This window comes from Uloborus diversus, unplaced genomic scaffold (genome assembly GCF_026930045.1).
Source record: "Uloborus diversus isolate 005 unplaced genomic scaffold, Udiv.v.3.1 scaffold_14, whole genome shotgun sequence".
NCBI lineage: Eukaryota > Metazoa > Arthropoda > Arachnida > Araneae > Uloboridae > Uloborus > Uloborus diversus.
In genome coordinates this window covers 8915766-8938166 of record NW_026558098.1, presented here as the reverse complement: position 1 = coordinate 8938166, position 22401 = coordinate 8915766, and the positions used below count along the sequence as shown (strand labels likewise).

The following is a 22401-nucleotide window of genomic DNA, read 5'->3' as shown; positions in this document are numbered from 1 at the left end:
GATAATTATTTTGGGTAGAAAGAACCATTTAATATTTAATGCCACTTTTGGGTCCTAAAATTAAAATTTGAACAGTTCAGTACTTTTTTATCATTCAACCCCCCCCCCCCCCCCCCACCCATGTTCCTTCTTGGTATGTTCTTTCTTTCCCCAAGTACCTCCCTGCCAAATTTGGTCAAGATCTGACGTAAACTGCGGATTTGTATAGGGAACATACACACACATATTGTTTGTTTTATTTATATAGATTGGTCTAATCCACTTAAGGACTGCAAGTCCTTTTGATTGTTGATGTCGTAGGAAGGAAGGAGAAGAAATAAATAAGAATGTCTAAAAGTAGATTTTGCACTCACAAAGTTCAAATGGGTGTATTTTTTTACATTAACTAAATCATCACCGCTATTTGAAAAAAAAAAAATGTGTGTGACAAAAAAAAAAAAAAAAATAGGATAATGCAACCATGACAATCAGGAGTTTACTGTATGAAAAATAAATAAATAAATGAGTGAGTAAAATGGAATGCTAATCAAATTGATTTAAGCAATAGAAAAAATGAGCGCAACACTGGTTTTTAAATACAGCCTGTGCTTAACTTAAAAGAAAACTTAAAAGTACTCTTCCCGGTTTGTTGTAATGGAATTGAATTCAGCAAAAACAATTACTTTATGTTTTAGTTTTTCAAGTTCTCCAAACATTGCAATTTTTGTAGATTCAAGGCTGTTTGAAAAGATATTGCGAAGAATAATCTTAGCACAGAGGGTAGAAAAGCACATTTTAAACTTTGCAAAATTTGGTGCTCTTAAAAAAAAAAGTATGGGCAGAAGTCCCACCTTGCAATTGAAACATTTGAAGTACATTTCAAATTTCTAGAAAATCTCAAAAATTCATTACGAAAATTCAAAAAGATTGCACTTTCTCTTAGAAAAGTAAGCAAGCACCAAATGAGGTTATTCATTTGATGAATTGGTAAGACTTCTGCTGTTTTACAGACAGGCAAAATTTATACAGAAGAAAAAGAAAGAATTGTAGAGCTGAGAGGTGAACCTGACATTTTCAAAGCTTGAAAATTGTTGACTGTTGACTTCAAGTTTAGTCAACAGTGCAGTATTGCTAGTAACAAAGCCAACAAAATGCTTGGGTTTATCAATAGATCTATTTCAAACAAATCTAAGAAGGTTCTTCTGCCTTTCTATAGGAGTTTAGTAAGACCTCATTTGGAGTATGCTGTTCAGTTTTGGTCGCCTTATCTGAAGAAAGATATTTTTGTATAGGAAAGGGTTCAAAGAAGGGTAACTAGACTAGTAAGGGGACTCTCAGATTTAGATTATGATACCAGACTTAATAGGCTTAACATGTATAGCCTGGAGCAAAGGAGAGTCAGAGGGGACAGGATTCAGTTATTTAAATTTATCAAAATGAAAGATGTAAATGGATTAAATTTTTGCGGGGAAAGCAGGACAAGGGGTCATTGTTTTAAACTATTTAAATCTCAGGCTAACTTGGAAATTAGGAAAAACTACTACTTTAGCAGGGTCGTGGGCACTTGGTTAGCTTACCGGAAGAGGCGGTAATGAGCAAGGGGGTGGATAGCTTTAAGAGGGCCATTGATCTTCATTGGGGACTAATTAATTGACTAGGACCAGTCTAGCTGGGCCCAGAGCCTGTTGCTGGTCGTCACATTTGTATTTGTATTTGATGTAGGGGAAGAAGGAAACAGAAAAGGCATTCTATGAGAAACTATCAAAAAACGTTTTTTTGCCACTATTGTGTAAGATCAAAGGACAAATGAATCGATTATTTCAGAGAGCGCCTAAGTTCAATGCATTCCCGTAGGACTTAGGCCCTTTCAGAAATAATCATTTCAAATGTACTCACACTTTAATTCTTCTGCTATTGATTTATTCATTTATATAAGAGGTAGTAAAATTGGAAATTATGCATACATTTCCCAGTATTTATACAGTCGGAGCTCCATATATCGAAGTGGCAAATTGCCTGAAAAAAAAAATCAATATATAGAAATTTTGAAATATAGAAACAATCTTATTTTATCCTAAAAATCTCCTAAAACATTAAAATTAAAGCTAATTTTCGTGTATAAAAACCCAATTTCTAATTTATACGAGCATCAGATTGAATGAAAGTCAATAATTAAAAAAATCAGAAATTACATATTTTTGCGCCTTGATACATCTTTATTCTTCGGCAGTTCAACTTGATCCGCAACATGAGGGGATTTTCGTTTTGAGAATGTAATCGAGAGAAAAGTAAAAAATCAATCTACTTAACTTGAATGATTTTAACTGCAGCTAAAACGACTAGGAATGACGATCAACAGACAAAAGGGTTAGCTTGAAACTGATTTGACAATGTTACTGGTTACAACTAAGATATTTGAAATGAGCTCGAGGGAATTAAGAACTCCAGAATGGAACAACAACCTATCTACACACCCCTCAACCCCAGATTCCTTATGAGTTTCGTAGAAACCATTAGTGAACATAATTTTCTCCCCTAACGTTTATTTTTCATAAAATAAACAGTCTAAAGAGGAAAAAAAATCTACAAATGTCTCAAAAAGAATTTGACATATAGAGAGTTTTTCGATATATAGAAACAATTTTTCTATGTAATGAACATAGAAAGTTACTGGAATTTTGATACATAGAAAATTTCGATATGTGGAGGTTCGATATATGGAGGTTCAAATGTATTTTGAAAACAATTTATCAAAACTTTACTATGGAAAACACTTACTTATGAAGTTCAGGCAGGTTGAGCATCAGCTTCTAGTTGAAATTCTTCCAGAATTTTACTATCCCCAAGTCTAATAAATTGAGGGGTGAACTGTTTGAAGGTTGCATCTCATATTGAAATGATTCCCGATGTCCGGGTCACATCTAGAATTGCGAATAAAAACTGTTTAATAATGTGTGAAAATATGGAAAAGAAAGTTATAACCTAATAATTGTTGTTATCATTACTTGATGCTTATTTTATTAAATGCATCTAATTTTCAGAATCCAATTTCTGAATGTTTGACTCAAAATTTGTGACATTGTCACGAATCATGTTTTTTGCTTTGTGACATTGAACAAATCCACGGACCACACAAATCAGCTTTGGGGGGGGGGGGGGAGGGGGGGGCTATGTGGCCCATGCACTGTTGGTTGAGCAACACTGCTCTCTAAAGCAAAGCGTATTAAAGAAACAAAAAAAAAAAAAAAAAAAATTGAAATCCACACCTTTTTATATTTACAAATATATTTTGCTGAAATACTTTTGTAAACATTTTACTGCGACATATTATGTTAAAATTGATGTCTTACTTTTTGATATTAACAACAACAGAACTGTAGCTTAGAATTCTTCAATGAGTTTAGATTATTCAGTAAAAGAAAATGGGACCAGAACTCTGATGAAGAAAGAATGTCATTAAGACAATTTATTTCGGCCCATGTGGATTGTACTCATGAGCAGTGCATTGTTACCATGACTCTACTCTAACCTACTGAACCATTGGGATGCTATACATTAAAGCAATGTGTTATATAAAAACAGAATAAATCTTTTTTTTTTCTGGCAGATAAACCAAAATGTGAATTTTCTCTATTTTTCGCAGCAGCGGTGAAAAAATCTTTTTAATTATGCCTTACTTTTGAAGTTTGATCAAATATTGAAGAAAGTTTAGGTGTTTTCACAAAAAAAAAAAAAAAAACACACACACACACACATTCGAGAAATAATATATACAATGCTACAAAGGATTCACATTATGTTTTAAACTAGACTTGCAGTTACAATATTAAATTACAATACATTTTAAAGCCTCGTTTTTTCTGGAATCTAGCCATATAAATCTGCATTTTGTGTATATTATTGCATCATATAGGCCTCGAAGTTTGGAAACGTGTCATTTTTGCACTTATGTAATACTTGTATGATATATGGTTTAAAAATGTGATATGATTAATTATGATAAACATCTTAAGGGTAAAAAGACAGCACTAAAATAAAACTGTATTGAACGTGTTTTAAAGCGTTTACATGCATAAAAGCTATTTCTGAAAATACACTGCTGTGAAATTGGCAGGACTTTTTAATTATTGTTTTTATTATTGAAGGAAGGTAGTATGGAAAGATTCAAAACCTCATGAGCTCTTAAAAATGCTGAACAGAAGGCAAAATGTGTTTCTAAAATCTCACAAAGGTTAATCTCAGAGGCAAATGATGCATTTCAAAAAATTATGGATGACTTAATGAATTTGATTGACGAAAATACAATGAAATGGAACTAATGTCATACACCCCATCCTTGGTGACTTTTTCCTGTAGGTGCCAAGAAAGCGTCGCGAAGAAAACAATGTATGATGACATATGTCATACATCGTTCTTAGCAATGCTTTTTTAGCGCCAACGGGAAAAATTCAGATAAAAAACACGATCAAAGTACTTCAGAAGATAATATATATAAAAACAGCAAAAAACATCGCAAATATTTGCTTCAAAAATACCAGAAACTAGAAAGTTTTTGTACACAAAGAAAAATTACTAGTAGGTATTTCAAATGCTTAAATTAACAAATTACTATCAAAGCTCACCAAAGAAATATGTAAAATAGAAATAAAATCTATTTTCCAACATGCATTTTATCCAACAGAAACAACTCTCATACTCGACTGAAAAAGAGCAAAGCGATTCAATACGCAATGTTTAAAGCAGAAAACATCCCCAAAATATAACTATTTCAGCCAAAAAAAAAAAAAAAAAGCTTAGTTATTCAAATTTTGATGTATGAAAAGGAAAAATGTCTCGACAAAACATCCCAAACATAAACATTACAAAAATACCATACATTAATTTGCTATTCAAAAATTCTTTCAAAATACCAACTAAATTTTACATAAAATAACACCTTCATATTTTTATAAAGTTGTAGAGTTGAAAACAAAGGTGACTAAAAGGTGACAAAAAGGTATTAAGAAACGAGAAAATTAAAAAAGTTAACTAGAAGTAATTAGAAAAAGTAACTAGAAGGTGACCAAAAGCAATTTGTTGAGAACTCAAAAAAACAGAAAAGGATTATCCCTTTTTACTGACATTTACCCAAATAGCATATATACTTTTTATAAAGATTTCTTTATAATTTTGGAAATGAATATTATAGGGCTAGAAGTGGTAAAATACAAATTTTAAGACATTTTCAAAAAACTTTCAGTGTAAACTCTATGTAACCTTAATATATATATATATATATATATATATATATATATATATATATATATATATATATATATATATATATATATTTAATCAACATAATAAAGCTTAAAATTGTGAAGTTAAGAGCAAGATGATGCAATTATTGAACATCTAATTTATATTATTCAATCACATTTTCAGTATTGTTTTTTTTTCTATTTTTTAAACTTGTTGAAAAATTATCAGTATTTCTTTTTTCTTAGTAAATACAAAGCATAAATATTAAATCGAAAGTCTTGACAATAGAGAATAACTGAGAAAACCAATTTGAAAAATCAAACTTTAACAAAATGATAATTGTACTTACAATGCAAAAATAAAATGTTGAAGTATGAAACTGAAAAACTGTTTTTATTTATTTATTTATTTTTTTAGCAAGCTCTGAAAATATTCCATGAAATGTCCATGGGAGGTAAAAAATGTAGTGTTAAATCAAGTTATTAAAAATGCTTCAATGCTTTTTGCAAAAATTATGAAAATAATTTTTTTCAACTTTTAAAATATTACTTAGAATTTTTTTATATTTTTCCTGAAATCCTCATACTTTCATTAATATTACTGTAAATTTTCATAAAAATTGGCTGAAAAATAAATGAAATACAAATTATTTTCAATCAACGAACAGAATCGTCATAGTTTGGAAAAAAGACTACACATTCAAAATTTCGACTGGCTCTAAAATGAAAACTAAACCAGACTGAGAAGAAAAAATTGATGTGGACACTTTTCTACATTAAAGGACTAAACTCACCAAGTTTTATCAAAATCCGTGTCAGTGGGCGTCAAAATGCCATTTTTTCGGTTGAATTGAAATGGAATGACCCTGCTTTAATAAAATCAATCTCGTCATTACATAAAATAAAGCTTTTGGAAAGCATCTGCTTCTAAAAGCTTTATTTTTACTGGAACTAGCCATAATAAGGGTTGAAACCTAATAAAAAAGACTTTCAGAGATTCTCTGAGACGTACCAAAAAAGGAAATGTTTAGAAATGTTTACACAGACCAAGTTCACTTCGCATTTGCGCAGCAAAAATAGAACCCAAACTAACCATTTCTGTGCAAACACAAAGTGAAACTATAAACGCAAATCAAAACATTTCACTATTCCGCACTCAAAGAAGACATCGAGGCACGCCTCCTTAACCCATCACCCCTTTTTTAAATCGAACTGCTTGTGGCTGCTTAGTCGCGGCTTTCGAGGTCAGTAAAAGTAAAACAAGCAAGTAATGCACCCGGCTAGAAATGAGTGTGAGATTCCGTGAGATTCAAAGAAGACTCCACATGATGTTACTTGATAAACACAGAAGACAACTTGCATTCGATGACCACTCACTCAACATAGTGTGCAGAAAGGAATTGCACAGCTGAACATTAGTCGAACAACGCTCTATAGCCAGAAACACGATAGGAAACAAAATGGCGTTTAGACGAGACTTGCAGAAAATGCGTCTGACGTTCGAAGGGGATAGAAAGACTGGTTCTGCTCATAGGGTGAAATTGCAGGCAATAAAAAAAAATTCTCTGATTTCCTGGCAGCATAGATATTTTTCTTAAACAACAACAAGGTGGGTGGGGGGGGGGGGTATTTAAAACTACTTTTTTAATTAATTTCACTGTTAAAGCTATCATTCAGATCCTTTTCAAGGATTTAATTATTTAAAAAAAAATTCTACGACACATTTAAAGAAAGATGAGAAAGGGGGACAAAAGTTGCAAAAGGTAACTAAAAGTAACCAAATTTTCAAAAGGTGACTTAAGGTGAGAAAGGTGACTGACTCCTCTGCCTGGGTATATTGCACGAAAAAACAAGAATATCAAACATGGACCGCTATGATGTAAACAAGTTTGAGAACAGATCTAAGATTGCCTTTGGGTTGCCAAACACAGGTTAGTTTATTCAGAGCAGCAATGCTTAAAAAGCTATCGCCCCATTGGCCAGAAAAATATTTCAATTTTGTGTAAAAAAAATCGGATGTCGCCAAATGGGGGGGGGGGGGTATATCACATCTGTACCAACGAAATGAGGGGCGAACATACTCCCCAATCATTAGGTTACAAACACATTTTACCCCACAGTACATAATTATTGACGAACATAAATCTTACTTGGGAGGAGGTTCTTCAGAATCTTCGGCAGGACCCTTGGAGACTAACTACTTCCCGCAGCAAACAATCCTCTGAACTGTATGTGACCTGGAATACAGGAATCGGATTCATTTCCAAACAGGTGTTATATGTGAAATTTTGACAAAATCAAGACACTTTGGGTGCACAATGTAATTGCAACTCACTAATAAAATAGTATCCGCCATATTTAGAATAAGGTACTGTATGAAACATTCACAATTTTCAGCAGCCCACCTACGCATCAACATCATTCGTTGCTCATTGTGATGTCAGAACCAGCACTTTAGTTGAGTGAAAATCAAACTCATCTTCAGTATTTAAACTTGATCGACTTGGTGGCCGATATGTTTGCTAGCCGGCAATTGCGAAATGTTCAGTGTCGCCAAATATTAAAAGAAATCAAAACTAAGCTGTCTTACTCAAATAGTCAACTTTCTTCGTGTGTACACACACACACACACAAACATTAAACCAATCATTTATTCAGAATGTTTGATAATTTATTTGGAGTTTTTCCCTTGGTAATCTAAAAATTTAATCAAGTTATAGTAATACGTATGACAAAGTTATCACACAAAATTCCTGTTAGTGAATATGAACTGTGATGTGATTTCCTTAAATATCTAATGTGTATATAATTTAAATTGGCTGATTTTTAAAAAAAAGTTTTTACAAAAAATTACTATTGACTAAAAAAATGCAGTTTTTTTACATCTTTTTTAAGCAGGGGTGAAAGTTTAAAATTTTCTGAAGATAGAAATTTTCTAAATAAAATGGGGTGTGTCCCAAACTTAATTTTTAAGTAAATAAAAGAACTGAATACAGAGTTTTATACTTAAAAAAAACACTAATTTTCTAGAAGAAGTTATTCCAAAATAGAATACATAATAAACACCCTGCAAAGAATTAGGATGATTTCTTGAGAAAGACACTATAACTAGTTCTCACTTAAATAATTTTTGTTATCTCACTTTGACTTCATCTCACTTTAATTAAATAATTCATTTTTAATTGTTAGGTAATGAATAATGGTTCTTTGTTATACTCATAGAAATTGAATAAAAAACATTTCTCTTGAATTTTCTCCCTGTATTTAACTTGATCAGATTATTTTTCATTTTTTACAGACTAACTTCGTTAACAACGTGAAATGTTGCTCATCATGAAATTCAAGTTCAGTCCCTTGCGTTAATAACAAGATTCGATCGTACAGTTTATTTTGTGAAACAAATGATGTTTCAATTGAAATGGAATTGCTTAAGAGTAGAATATTATTTGATTCCTTTTGTGGCGCGGTGCATCTTTTCAGGATACATTTGGAAGTAACTTTGCAATTCACACATTTTACAGCTTGCTAGCATGATGGAAAACATAGTTTAGATGGCTAGCTTTTTTCTAACTAAAATGTTAATATTACATTTTTTTTTAAATCTTTTTTTCTTTCATTTTGCAAAAATTGGTGTGCGTTAAAATGATCGCATTTAAGAAATACTTAAATTTTATAGCTTAATAAATACAATAAGTCGTAAAAGAAAAATAATGCGACGATAAAACTTACGATGAAGAAAATCGGTCAATGCAGGAACGATCCTGACAGATAAACGGGAGGCAACCCTATATTTTGGCGCTAAATGATATCATTCTCAGACTTGGCGACAAGGATTCTTCCTGTACCTCGTGGTGCGTGGTTTAAAAAATGGCCTGAAGAATGTAGTAATGAGTAATGTGTTAATGTATTTATTATGATGAGATTTTTGCAATTAAATATGCATGAAAGTAAGTGAAACATTTTCTTGGATGTGACTATATTAAGTTGTATCTTTTTGTTTTTTTTATTTTGAAAAAGAGCATGTTCCTTTATTTACGCTTACTGTCTGATCACGGATTGTATGGAATGACAAACACCGTTTTACAGCCGGAAATGGATAAATTTATTATTTTTTACCGATGTCAGCTTTTTCAGAAGCAAAGTCTCATTCAAATGAGCGGAATACGCGCATCAAATTTTTACTTTTCCCCCTTATTCACATAGATTCGTTGATCTGGACGTTTGAAAATTCCATGCAATCTGTAATTGGACAGTACAACGGTCATGAAATTAAAAGCATGTATTAAGATTTATTATGGCTAGGCCTTAGGTTTTTTTCTAGATTATCGTTCTGTGCACCTGTACTTTCTATCCGAACAAAATTTATATTATGCCATAATTAGACGTCTTTCAGATAACTAATATAATATGGGAAATTGTTGTTAGACGTTAGCTTGCATAGGTGTGCATTAAATAAACGTTTCTCGTGTGCTTGAGATTTTTGCTCCCCCCCCCCTTGAATAATCGAAACTATTAGGCTTCTTTTAATTTCCCGCCTAAATTAACGTACATTTCTTTAAGACGTCCTTGAGGATTCTTCCTGTAAGTGTGCATGTATTCACTTCATTAAACGTTTAAATCATTTGTGAAACATTTAGATTTTTCCTTTTCCTTGCATAATTAAAAAAGCTACTGAGTTGCTTAATTATCATCATTAATTAACAATCATTTTTCTCAGATGTGTTGACTTTTGTCAGAATTGTTCCTGTCAGCCTTTAGCGTGCATAGATCTGCGTCAACTAGAAATCTGTTATCGTGAGTAAATTGTTTAATTTCTTTCATTTAGTAAAACCATTTTGATGTATAATTAATTTAATTATTGCCAGAATTAAATTTATTCCTGTCATCTATTCTTAAGGACAGATTCCTCCTGTTAGCCATTAGCGTGCAAAGATGTGTTTTTAATGAACGCTATTGAAAATTGTACTGTAAAGCATTTTTGTTCCTTGAACAATTAGGAATATTTATCAGCAAATTTAATTTTCTACCAAAATTAACTTTCTTTCAGATATCAAGTCTTAAGTAAGGATTCTGTCTCCTGTGTAGTTGAGCATCAAATGACTTCATTCTGACATTTATTTTCTTTTCCTGTTGCATAGTTGAAACCATTTAGGGCCATTCCTCCGTCACATGTGGGACAAAAATACGCTTAAATTTCATTAACATTTCGTCATATCTCTTAATATTTTATTGAAACTGGGGTAAGCAATTTTTATCTTTAAATTTGATACAAAGATACTTCTGAAACAATTTTGTTATTTAAATTAAAATTTACATGCGTCACGTGCGGGACATCTAAAGTCAACCTCTGGTAACTTGCTTGTGGATAAGCTAATATTTTTGCTCTTTTAATACAGCAATGACGAAACAAATTGCTGGTTTCGAAAGCTATGGTTCCAATGTAAAGGACACATATCTCATAAGTTAAGAAATAATTATTTAAACCATTGAAAAAAAAAAATATGTCTATGCCTATTCCATTGAAAATGGTCATTTTGTCTTGCACGTGACGGTTTCTGTATTTCATAAAAATAAATAATTTTTGAAAGTTTTGGCTAAAGAAGTCACACATGCGTTTGTGATGTCTTAAGCAACAAAATTTTGTTCATTATCCTTTTAAATTATTATTTTTTATGAAATATACGAAGCATCACGTGCGGGAAAAAATTACCATTTTCCGTGGAATAGCCCTTTAACTGTTCAATTTCCCGGCAAAATATTTCCTTCAAAAATTAACTCTGTAAAGGTTCTTCCTGTTAAGTCCCCTTCCCCTCAATAATCATATCTTTTCTTCTTGTTGAATATTCTCCCTATTAGCCTTCCTGGGTGTGCCAAAAATGAACATTTATTAATTTTCATATTCTTGGTGTCAAAAATCAGTATGCTTAATTTACTGTCAAAATTCATGCATTTTAGGTATTATTCTTATCCAGCATCATAGATGTGTAACAAATAGGTGTTTATCATGAGTAAAATACTTATTTCCTAATCCTACATAATTGAAACTATTTAGCTCTTTAATTCATTACTTAAAATTATATGCCAGATTTTTAATCTCTACTGAACTTTAACTTTGTCTAGCAACAAATGAAAGATTTTTGTAGTTTGCTAAGAGCTAAATTATTTAAGCATGAAACACTATTCTATTAAATTAGTAGGGCACCTGGTACATTTGTCAATAATAGAACCTGAAGTATAAGTTCACCTTTCAGTGAGCAGTCATTGTTAGAGCAATGATTGAAATCTTTGAGATTGTGGGTTTTTCACTGGTCAGTCATCAGTTCCAAGTTCATCTGACGCACAAAATTCCTGCGGACATGTGTATAAAAATGCTTTATTTCAGTGTGCCCAAAGTTTACTGTTCTATTTGTATTGTTACAAATTCTGTAAATAGTAATTATTGTAGGAACGTAACCTGTAAATAGTTTCCCGTAATGAATATACAACCCCTTTTTCATTCGGCTAAAGTATACGACCCCTATTTTCTTTCTTAACGGTCTACGCATTTCGCGAAGAGGTAAGAATGTTGTGGAAAATTCTTTTCGGTGTATTTAAGCCGTTAGCGATGGATAAACAGTGAGTTTCGATTCAGATTTCGAACGGAGAGCATTTTGCTCTGTTTATAGCGAGGCATTTCGCTGTGTTGTTTTCGTATTTGGAAGTAAATACGTGTGTAAACGTTGAGTTTACGGTGTTGTGTGATAATTGCTTAATTGCTGATGAATAATTTAGCAGTTGTTGAAGATCTTTCCTGTACATAGTGTAAATAAATTTCCTGTGTTTTTATCAAGAACTGTGTCTTCATTTCAAGAAAGTGGAAGTCGCACCGAATCCGTTACAATTGGCGCCCAACGTGGGGCATCTTCTGGACTTTCTTGGAGTAAGTGTGACTTTGGACATTTTTTCATAAAGACTTTTTTTTGAATTAGGACTTTATTTTTTTTATGGTGATTACTCGCGCAATGGATGAACAATTAAAACAACTTCTTGACGCAATCACCTCTGTGAAGAGTGATATGGCTACTAATCAAAACCAATTGAAAAGTGATTTAACGGTGCTGAAAAATGACCTAGTTTCTAACCAAGAGGAAATTAAAAACGATCTTACTTCGGTAAAGACTGTGATGGAAAATAAATTTAATGAGATAGAGCATCGAGTTGATGCTATTGAAGGAAAGTTTGAGGCAGTTGAAGGCCGATTCATCGCAGTGGAAAATAAAAGCGAAGAGAAATTTGAAGAAAAATTAAGTTCCGTTGAAGGCCGATGCAATGCTGTAGAAAATAAACTGGAAGAAGAAGATAGAAAATTTCATCAACTTAAAGAAGACATCTTTAAAGACCTGGAAAGGAGATTGGCGACCGCGAAAAGCAGCTCTGTACAGTTTGGCGCTCCCACATCGGTTGTTCGACCGTCCATTAAACTTGCCACATTCGATGGGAAAACTTCGTGGCAGGTTTACAAAACTCAATTCATGATAGTGGCGGAAGCGAACGGATGGGACTCTGCTACCAAGGCCTGTCATCTTGCAGCATCCCTGAGAGGTGACGCAGCGGACATTCTCCAGACCCTTCCGGACAGCCAGCGCCTGGATTTCGCCGCCCTCACATCTGCGTTGGAGCTTCGCTTCGGTGAGAAGTGCCAGAAAGATTTCAGCCGACTCCAGTTGAAGTCCCGTTTCCAGAAAACTGGGGAAACCCTGCAAGAGCTTGCGGCGGACATCGAGAGACTGTCTCATCTTGCTTTTTACGACTGCCCTGCGGATGTTCGAGACAACCTGGCACTCAACTACTACATCGACGGGGTTCGAGATCCGGAAATCCAGAAAGCTCTACGGATGGCGGATGTCAAAGACCTGAATTCTGCTGTTGTGTATGCGATGAGATACGAGGCCGCCCAAGAAGCAACCCGTGTGGATCGCCATCTAATCCGGACTCAGGAAGCTGTTGAGTCCGATTCCAGGTCGTCCCACCTCGCTGAACTTGAGAGACAACTCGGTGACTTGACAAGACATCTGAGCAGCATAACAGCCCAAAAGAAACAAGAGCAGAAGTGCTGGAAATGCGGTAGTGAAGGACACCTGCGAAGGAGTTGTCCGGCTCGCCAAGCTACGCGAGGGAAGGAAATCACCACCACTAGAGCTCTGCAGATTTCCTCTTCTAGTAGTGGCAGTGATGGACTTTTCATTTACGCACATGTAAATGGGAACCCCTGCAGACTGATTGTCGACACTGGAGCCAATGTGACAATCATTAGGACAGATGTGGCTCGTGAATTTGGATTGAAACTGCTGTGGACATCGCCACGCGTAAGTCTCCAGACTGTGACAGGTGACAAAATTGAGATTGACGGTAAAGTGGACTTGGAAATAGTGTTTGGGAGTGCCACCTACCATCATACGGCATTCGTCGCTAATATCACGGACCCCTTCATTCTCGGATTGGACTTTTTGAAGAAATATGACTTCACTCTCGACTTCAAGACTAATGAGCTGCACTCGATGAGAGAAGACATAGCCGTTTTCCCTGCAGAAAGTGATGTAAAATCCGCTCATCAAATAATAGCCCAAACAGATTTATCGATTCCCTCAAGGTCAGAATCATTAATACCTGGCTCCATTGAAGAAACCAATAGTTTTCGATTTGGACTCATTGAATACCCTAACCTAAGCAATAGCCTAAAAGGAGTGCTGGTAGCATCTACGCTTGTGGACCTTTCTAAGGATGTAATTCCTGTGAGAGTCGCCAACGTGAGTGAAAGGCCAAGGAATATCCGAAAAGGTGAAGTGTTAGCAACTTGTACTCCAGTAAACTGCATCATTAGAAGAATCAATTCCCCCGAGACTGTGTCTTCTGAGTCCTTGACATCGAAGTTAATTGGGAGTGCACCATTAACGAAAGACCAAAGAACTGCTGCGGAACAATTGGTGGATGACTTCAAGCATCTGTTTTCATCTACATCGGAGGATGTTGGCCGTACGAATTTAACGCAGCATAGGATTTACACTGGAGAACACCTCCCTATTAAGCAGCATCCAAGACGACTACCGTTCGCCAAGAAGGAAGAGGTTGAGACCCTCCTGAAAGAGATGAAGGAGAATGATGTAATCGAACCGTCATCCAGTCCCTGGGCGTCTCCCATCGTCTTGGTCCGAAAGAAAGATGGCTCCACCAGATTTTGTGTCGATTACCGACGGCTGAATGAAATCACCAAGAAAGACAGTTACCTCTTCCACGGATAGACGACACCTTGGACATTCTGTCCGGACACAAGTGGTTTTCGACCCTGGACTTGAAGAGCGGCTACTGGCAGGTTGAGATACACCCTGATGACCGAGAGAAGACAGCGTTTACAACTGGACAAGGCTTATGGCAGTTTAAAGTGATGCCCTTCGGCCTCTGCAATGCACCAGCTACGTTCGAGCGTCTTATGGAGACGGTGTTAAGAGGACTTTCTTACGAATCCTGTCTGGTCTACTTAGACGATATCATCATCGTGGGACGCAGCTTCGAAGAACATCTGGCAAATCTTAGGAAGGTGCTGCAAAAGCTTAAGGAAGCCAATCTGAAGTTAAGCCCGTCCAAATGTAATTTGTTCCGCCGGGAAGTGAACTACCTTGGTCACATCATCTCTTCTGAGGGTGTACAAACCGATCCAGAGAAGGTATCTGCTGTCAAGAGTTGGAGTCGTCCCGAAAACATCCATCAGCTGCGAAGTTTCTTGGGGCTCTGCACCTACTACAGGAAGTTTGTAAAGGGTTTTTCCAACATTGCACGACCTTTGCATAAGCTGACGGAGAGCAAGCAAAAGTTTGAATGGTCCAAAGAATGCGAAGAAGCGTTTCTACGACTGAAGGAGGCTTTAACATCAACGCCTATCCTCGCCTATCCTCAGCCTGAAAAATCCTTTATCCTGGACACTGATGCGAACAACGAGGGCATCGGAGCTGTTTTATCCCAAGAAATTGACGGAAATGAACATGTCATCGCTTACTGGAGCAAATGCTTATCAAAGTCGGAGCGAAATTACTGCGTCACCAGAAAGGAGTTACTGGCCATAGTGAAAGCTGTAGAACACTTCCATCATTACCTCTACGGCCGAAAATTTCTGCTTCGGACAGATCATGCCTCATTAACTTGGCTTTTGAACTTCAAAAATCCGGAAGGCCAGATAGCCAGGTGGATACAGCGACTCCAGGAATATGACATGGAGATCAAACACCGAAAAGGGTTATCTCACGGTAATGCTGACGCTTTATCAAGAAGACCCTGTCCTGAGAACTGCCACTATTGTTCCCGAATCGAGAAACAGTATGGAACGACTAGCCCTACCGCCTATCAGGTGACAGTGACTCCAACATCATCAGAACCTGATCCATGGAGTGATGACCAAGTTCGAAAAGATCAACTTGAAGACCCCGACATAAAACCAATTTTGGAGTTCATGGAAAGTGACAGTCGACGCCCTAGCTGGCAGGACGTTTCCATCTTCAGTCCTGCAACAAAAAGATACTGGGCTTTATGGAACTCACTCCATTTACGGAACGGCGTGCTACACCGGAAATGGGAATCTGACGACGGCAAGACATCTAGGTGGCAGTTACTACTTCCTCGATCCAGGATTTCAGATGTTCTGAAAGAAATACATAGTAGTGCGACTGGAGGACATTTTGGTGTCTTGAAAACCCTCAATAAAGTTCGGGAGCGCTTCTTCTGGAGCAAGGCGAAGGATGACGTGGAGAAGTGGTGCCATTCTTGTGACGCCTGTGCTGCTCGTAAAGGACCGAAGAAGAGAAGCAGAGGGAAGCTACATCTGTACAACGTTGGAGCTCCTTTCGAACGAATTGGGATCGACATCCTGGGTCCTCTACCAAGAACTGCTGATGGGAACAAATACATTCTTGTTTCCATCGACTACTTCACCAAATGGCCGGAAGCATATCCCATTCCAGATCAAGAGGCTACTACCGTAGCAGAGACTCTAGTCCAACATTGGATCTCGAGATACGGAACACCTTTGCAGATTCATTCCGATCAAGGGAGGAATTTCATCTCTGCTGTGTTTAAGGGCCTATGTCAAATTTTCGGAATTGAGAAAACTAGGACAACACCACTACACCCACAATCGGACGGCATGGTGGAGAGATTTAACCGCACAATCCTGAATAATCTCTCACTTATGGTATCCAGAAATCAACAGGATTGGGACAAGAAGCTGCCTTTGTTCCTGCTGGCCTACCGCAGTGCTGTCCACGAGACTACCGGATATGCCTCATCTCAGATGCTCTTCGGACGAGAGCTTCGGCTACCTTGTGATCTCGTCTTCGGTCGTCCCCCGGATGCGCCTTCATCGCCTGAGGAGTACATCCAGGATCTCCAGGCCCGGTTGGAAGACGTTCATAACTTCGCACGAGAGCGAATCAACATCGCGGCGGAGAAGATGAAGACCCGATACGACACAAGGTCTACTGGACATGAATTCAACGAAGGCGACAAGGTTTGGTTATGGAATCCCATCCGACGGAAAGGTCTTTCACCCAAATTGCAGTCGCATTGGGATGGACCCTACAAAGTCGTTAACCGACTAAATGACGTCGTAGTGAGGATCCAAAAATCACCTAATGCAAAACCTAGGGTTGTACATTATGATCGGTTAGCCCCATACTATGGCCATAGTTCATGAGTATTACGTAAACAACCATGGTTGATAACATAAAAGTTGTAGATAATTTTTGCTTTTAATGTTTAGTAATATTTCTTGTTATTATTGTGTTTTCTGTATCTGTTAGTTATTAATTAATGTGTATATTTGTAAACTTGTGATAGAGGTTTCGCACCCTTTCTGGGGATTGTACTGCCCGGGACGTGCAGTCCTTGGGAAGGGGGCAATGTTACAAATTCTGTAAATAGTAATTATTGTAGGAACGTAACCTGTAAATAGTTTCCCGTAATGAATATACAACCCCTTTTTCATTCGGCTAAAGTATACGACCCCTATTTTCTTTCTTAACGGTCTACGCATTTCGCGAAGAGGTAAGAATGTTGTGGAAAATTCTTTTCGGTGTATTTAAGCCGTTAGCGATGGATAAACAGTGAGTTTCGATTCAGATTTCGAACGGAGAGCATTTTGCTCTGTTTATAGCGAGGCATTTCGCTGTGTTGTTTTCGTATTTGGAAGTAAATACGTGTGTAAACGTTGAGTTTACGGTGTTGTGTGATAATTGCTTAATTGCTGATGAATAATTTAGCAGTTGTTGAAGATCTTTCCTGTACATAGTGTAAATAAATTTCCTGTGTTTTTATCAAGAACTGTGTCTTCATTTCAAGAAAGTGGAAGTCGCACCGAATCCGTTACAGTATTATGAATACATTTTTCGCTTATTGTGTATTTTTCAGAAGGGTTCCTCCATGTTAGTTTACCAAGATGTCAATTGTTTGATCCTGAATAGCGAGAAGATGGATGATTTCATGGAAACTTAAAGCACGACACTAGTTGAATTTAGACTTTGCATGACAGTTACTTTATTAAAGTCTGCTGCAAAGTCTTAATTTTGCTGGTAATAATGCTTTAACTGGACCTTTTAATGAACAAGAACAACCATTAGAATCTTTGAAATGGTGGGTCTATGCTTTGCGGCCAGAAATCAGTATTAAGTTCATTTGATGCACAAACTTCCTGTGGGATAAGTATAAAAATAATTATTTCAATGTGCCCAAAGTTGAATGTTCAATTTGTATTGTGAATTATGAATACATTTTTTGCTTATTGTATATTTTTCAGAAGGGTTCCTCCATGTTAGTTTACCAAGATGGCAATAGTTTGATCCTGAATAGCGAGAAGATGGATGATTTCATGGAAACTTAAGCACGACACTAGTTGAATTTAGACTTTGCATGACAGTTACTTTATTAAAGTCTGCTGCAAAGTCTTAATTTTGCTGGTAATAATGCTTTAACTGGACCTTTTAATGAACAAGAACAACCATTAGAATCTTTGAAATGGTGGGTCTATGCTTTGCGGCCAGAAATCAGTATTAAGTTCATCTGATGCACAAACTTTCTGTGGGATAAGTATAAAAATAATTATTTCAATGTGCCCAAAGTTGAATGTTCAATTTGTATTGTGAATTATGAATACATTTTTTGCTTATTGTATATTTTTCAGAAGGGTTCCTCCATGTTAGTTTACCAAGATGGCAATTGTTTGATCCTGAATAGCGAGAAGATGGATGATTTCATGAAAACTTAAGCACGACACTAGTTGAATTTAGACTTTGCATGACAGTTACTTTATATGATTCTTGTGTCTGATGTAATAAAAAGCATTTACAGAATTAATATAAAGGGGTGTTGTCACTTAATTTATGACTAAAACGCTCTTTATAAATGCTAACATTTTTTAGGCTAATTTTCCTCGAGATAAAAAGTTTGGTTTGAACATTTTTACTTGGTCACAGATATGTTTTATTTCTGGTACAATTATTTTGCTTAGAATTGTAACACAGCCGGCTTAAAAAAAATCTGTGTATTATTCTATTTTAAAACAAATTCTTGCTGTTATCATACCAAAAATGAATATGCTTCTCTAAGTTATTCCTGTAGTTAGCTCAGTACTCTAAAGTTTTTCCTGGTGCAAAAGTTTCATAAATGTCAAAAGGAAAACATTTACAAAACTTTGGCATGCTGGCATTAAAACTTGGAGATCACTATCTGTAATTTTATGGTGTAAGAAATTAGGGGTATGAGGAAAGTAAAATTAAGCAAAGTATTCTAGTGAGGGGAATCAAAAGAAATGAGCATTAAATCACAACATTGCATTTTAAGTAAAAGGTATCAGCAAAACTTAAGTGCATAATAGTAGTGGTATATATGCTTTATGTTATTGATATGTTTCAAAAAACCTGTCAAAGCAATGACATACATAGTTTTTTCAATTATGTATTTAAATATTAAATTTCAAAGCTATAGTTAAAAGAGAAAATGATTGTCTTTCTTTGGGTCAAATATATTTTTCTTGTACTTTAATTGTTTTCTACAAAAGCACCATATTAGTAGATAATGGTAAAAATAATATAGTTGTTTGGTAACAAGTTTAGCATGATAGTCATTAGATATGTGTTTTCCGTGGGGATTTTAAAAAGATCATCCTTTCAAATTAACAGAGGAGTAATTTTAAGCTATATTCATATTTCAATGTCAAGAACATTTGAGCAAGAGCATTAAAAATATTCGCACCATGTTGAATAAGTGCTGAAAAGCATGTGAAGACATTCCTCAATTTATCATACCATCCAATTTTTAAGAATGTTTTATTCTGGATTTGGTTATATGCTGTAATTGTGTTTTTCAGTGTTAGCATTTAAACAACACACATAACAATTATAAGTGGGTAATTTTGCTTCTAAATTAAAATAAAACCACAACATTATATTTTGCATATGCTTCACACTTAGCAGGTTTTAATTTATAATACAATCAATGTAATTGACGTTTGATTTTAACAAATTTACTGTAGTACATTTGTCCCTCGTATAACACGGTACTTGCACAACACGGTTTCGATATTACACAGTACGAAACTTCAATTTAATACTTCATGGTTTTGATATAACACGAAAGTTATCTTTAATAAAGAAGACATTTCTTTTTTGTTTAATACATTCTGTTAATGTTTGATAACTCTAATGAGGTTTTACTTTGTTTTTCATGAAACTTGGTTTCGATATAACACGATAGACTTGCTTTGATTTACATTATTTCTAAGTCTCGTATAACACGGTTTCGATACAACACGATACATATTGACATGATTTTTACTATGTAACATGATTAATTAGTGTAAAAAATATGTTAATAAGTTTAAAAAAGTCTCGTATAACACGATTTCGATACTACATGGAATGAATACGAGAGACGCCTGTATATTTACAAGAAAGTTATTCTGCTTTATATATTAAATAGTTTTATTAAGAATTGTTATTTAACTTTATGTTTCACATAGAGTTTTATTAAGAGTTTGTCAAATTTTAATCTATTCAGAATTCTATCATGTATCATATGAAACACATTACTTGGAAAATTCTTTTCATGAAACACATTACTTGGAAAATTCTTTTCTATTTTAAACAAGTGTTATCGTTTTTTTATCTCCTTAATCCGTTTGCTATATGAACATTCTTCTGTATTAAATGTTTTTTTTTTTTAATTACTAAAAAGTCATAGTTTTGATTTTTTTTTTTTTTTTTAATGAAGGCTGTTTTGAGTGTACAAGCACCTGACAGGCTCGTCACTTCAAAAAAAAAAAAAAAAAAAAACAAGGGAACGATGCGGAAAATACTCAGTTTCTATTGCAGGAGAAAATCAAGAGTAGGGAATTTTTAAACGGGGAAGGGGAGGGGGTTGCGCCCCTAGTCACGTTAATTTAATGTCTGTTAATCATGGAGTAGGAGAGGAGAGGAATTTTTTTAGTTTGTCAGTTTGAACATACATTTGCCCTTTGTATACTTATATGCACATATTATATAAATTGGGCTAAGTAAATAACTTAATGAAGTGGTAACTTGCTCCTTGCCTTTTCGCTGCAATCAATTAATAAATAATAGTTTAACGTAACAGATCGGTGGGTAGCCTTTAAGTCCAGGTAGGTTTGCGTTTTCTTTGAAGTGGAAGGGGGGGGGGGGGAATTCTAACATATTCTCTATTAGGGGGCAGCACAATCGGAAATATTTTTCTGCGGTCCTTCATTTCTAAATTTGACATGGAGGGAGGGGTGTGTGCACTCAATGGGAATTGACTTGGGGGAAAACAACGAAAAACACGCCCGCTATCCACTTATAACTAATAAAAAGCATTATTTTTCCAAAGTAAGGGGGATTTTCGACCTTTCTCCCTTTCGTCCACATGGAGGGGGGGGGGCAAGTGGGGGCTCAAGCCCCACCTTGGAAATTAGAACTTCCTTGCTTTTAGTACTTTTTTTCTAGCAAGAAAGTAAAAACATTTCTCCAGCCATTAATGAATAAATTATTAAAATGTCAAATTTTAATAACTCTAATCTGTACTGAAATCGGTTTCTATGCGGAAAGTATCTTACTAAACCATGGAAAAAATATCTGATTCCCTCCCCCCTTAAAATTTTGCTTATGTGCGCGCCCATGCCCCGAACCCCCTAAATGACGACGGACTTACTTGTGGCTCATTAGCAATCTTCGTATTTTCATAAGCACTCAAGGATTAGTGAGAATTGCTTGAGACTCAATGAAAGTGCTCCCCCCCCCTCCCAAAGCCCAATATCTAAAAGATTGTGCTTCTGTTTTTGGGCGTCCACTGATGTCCTGTGAATTTCTTCATTTGCAAGGAAGTACTACTTTTGCTATTTACCGACGTTCTTAATAAGTCATACATATCATTTTATTACCAATCTCTGAACTCTCAATATTTATTGCCATATTGCTGCTTTTTCCAAAGCTTATGCATAACGGCATGGGGTTGGAAAAGCGATATACAGTTCATTTTGACACAAAAGTTAATATTGTTTCTCTTGAAAGTTGCATATGCTGTATCTATGTTACAAAAAAAGAAAAGAGAGAAAATATTAAAATTTTTAATGAACCATTTCTAATGAAAAATGTTACAACTATTATTTTGCAGAAAAAGTTTGCAAAATTACTGCATCTAGGGATTTCCCCCTCCCCTTAAGAGCAAGGGTGCACCCCCTCCAAAATAAGACTCCAACAGGGAAAATACCACTCGAAATCCCCCCCCCCCATAACAATTTCGATGGTGCAGAGCGGCATGACCTCCCCACGGTAGGTACCCCTCTGCATCTATGTGTTTCGTAGTTGTCCCCTCCCCTCAATCGGGAGCAGCACCCAGGATACCCCCTAAAATTTCTATGGTACGGTTCATGCCACGATCCCCCTTGAGTGATATGTTATCAAAATTAAGGTAGTTAGTACAACGAGGGGGCCTCCGTAGCTCTGTAGTAGAAGCTTCGTCTTCCAAGCTGAAGATCGTGGGTTCGATTCCCGCCTGTGCCTTGAGTGTTATTTCCTTCTCTAGTGTTGTAAATCTTTCCTGTGTGTTTCCGTAGGCAAGGCGCTTGGCACGCAGTCCTCTATCTATGTGAAGCTGTCTAGCTTCTAAATAA

The 22401-nt window shown here is 35.6% G+C and overlaps 1 long non-coding RNA gene across 1 annotated transcript; it reads left to right on the top strand.

Annotated features, from left to right (window-relative positions):
* The first annotated feature begins 9072 nt into the window (after nucleotides 1-9072).
* Nucleotides 9073-18477, top strand: LOC129232938 (uncharacterized). The gene is made up of 3 exons (XR_008581401.1): nucleotides 9073-9166; nucleotides 9937-10013; nucleotides 18421-18477. It is a non-coding gene; the product is annotated as an uncharacterized LOC129232938 (long non-coding RNA).
* The last annotated feature ends 3924 nt before the right edge of the window (nucleotides 18478-22401 follow it).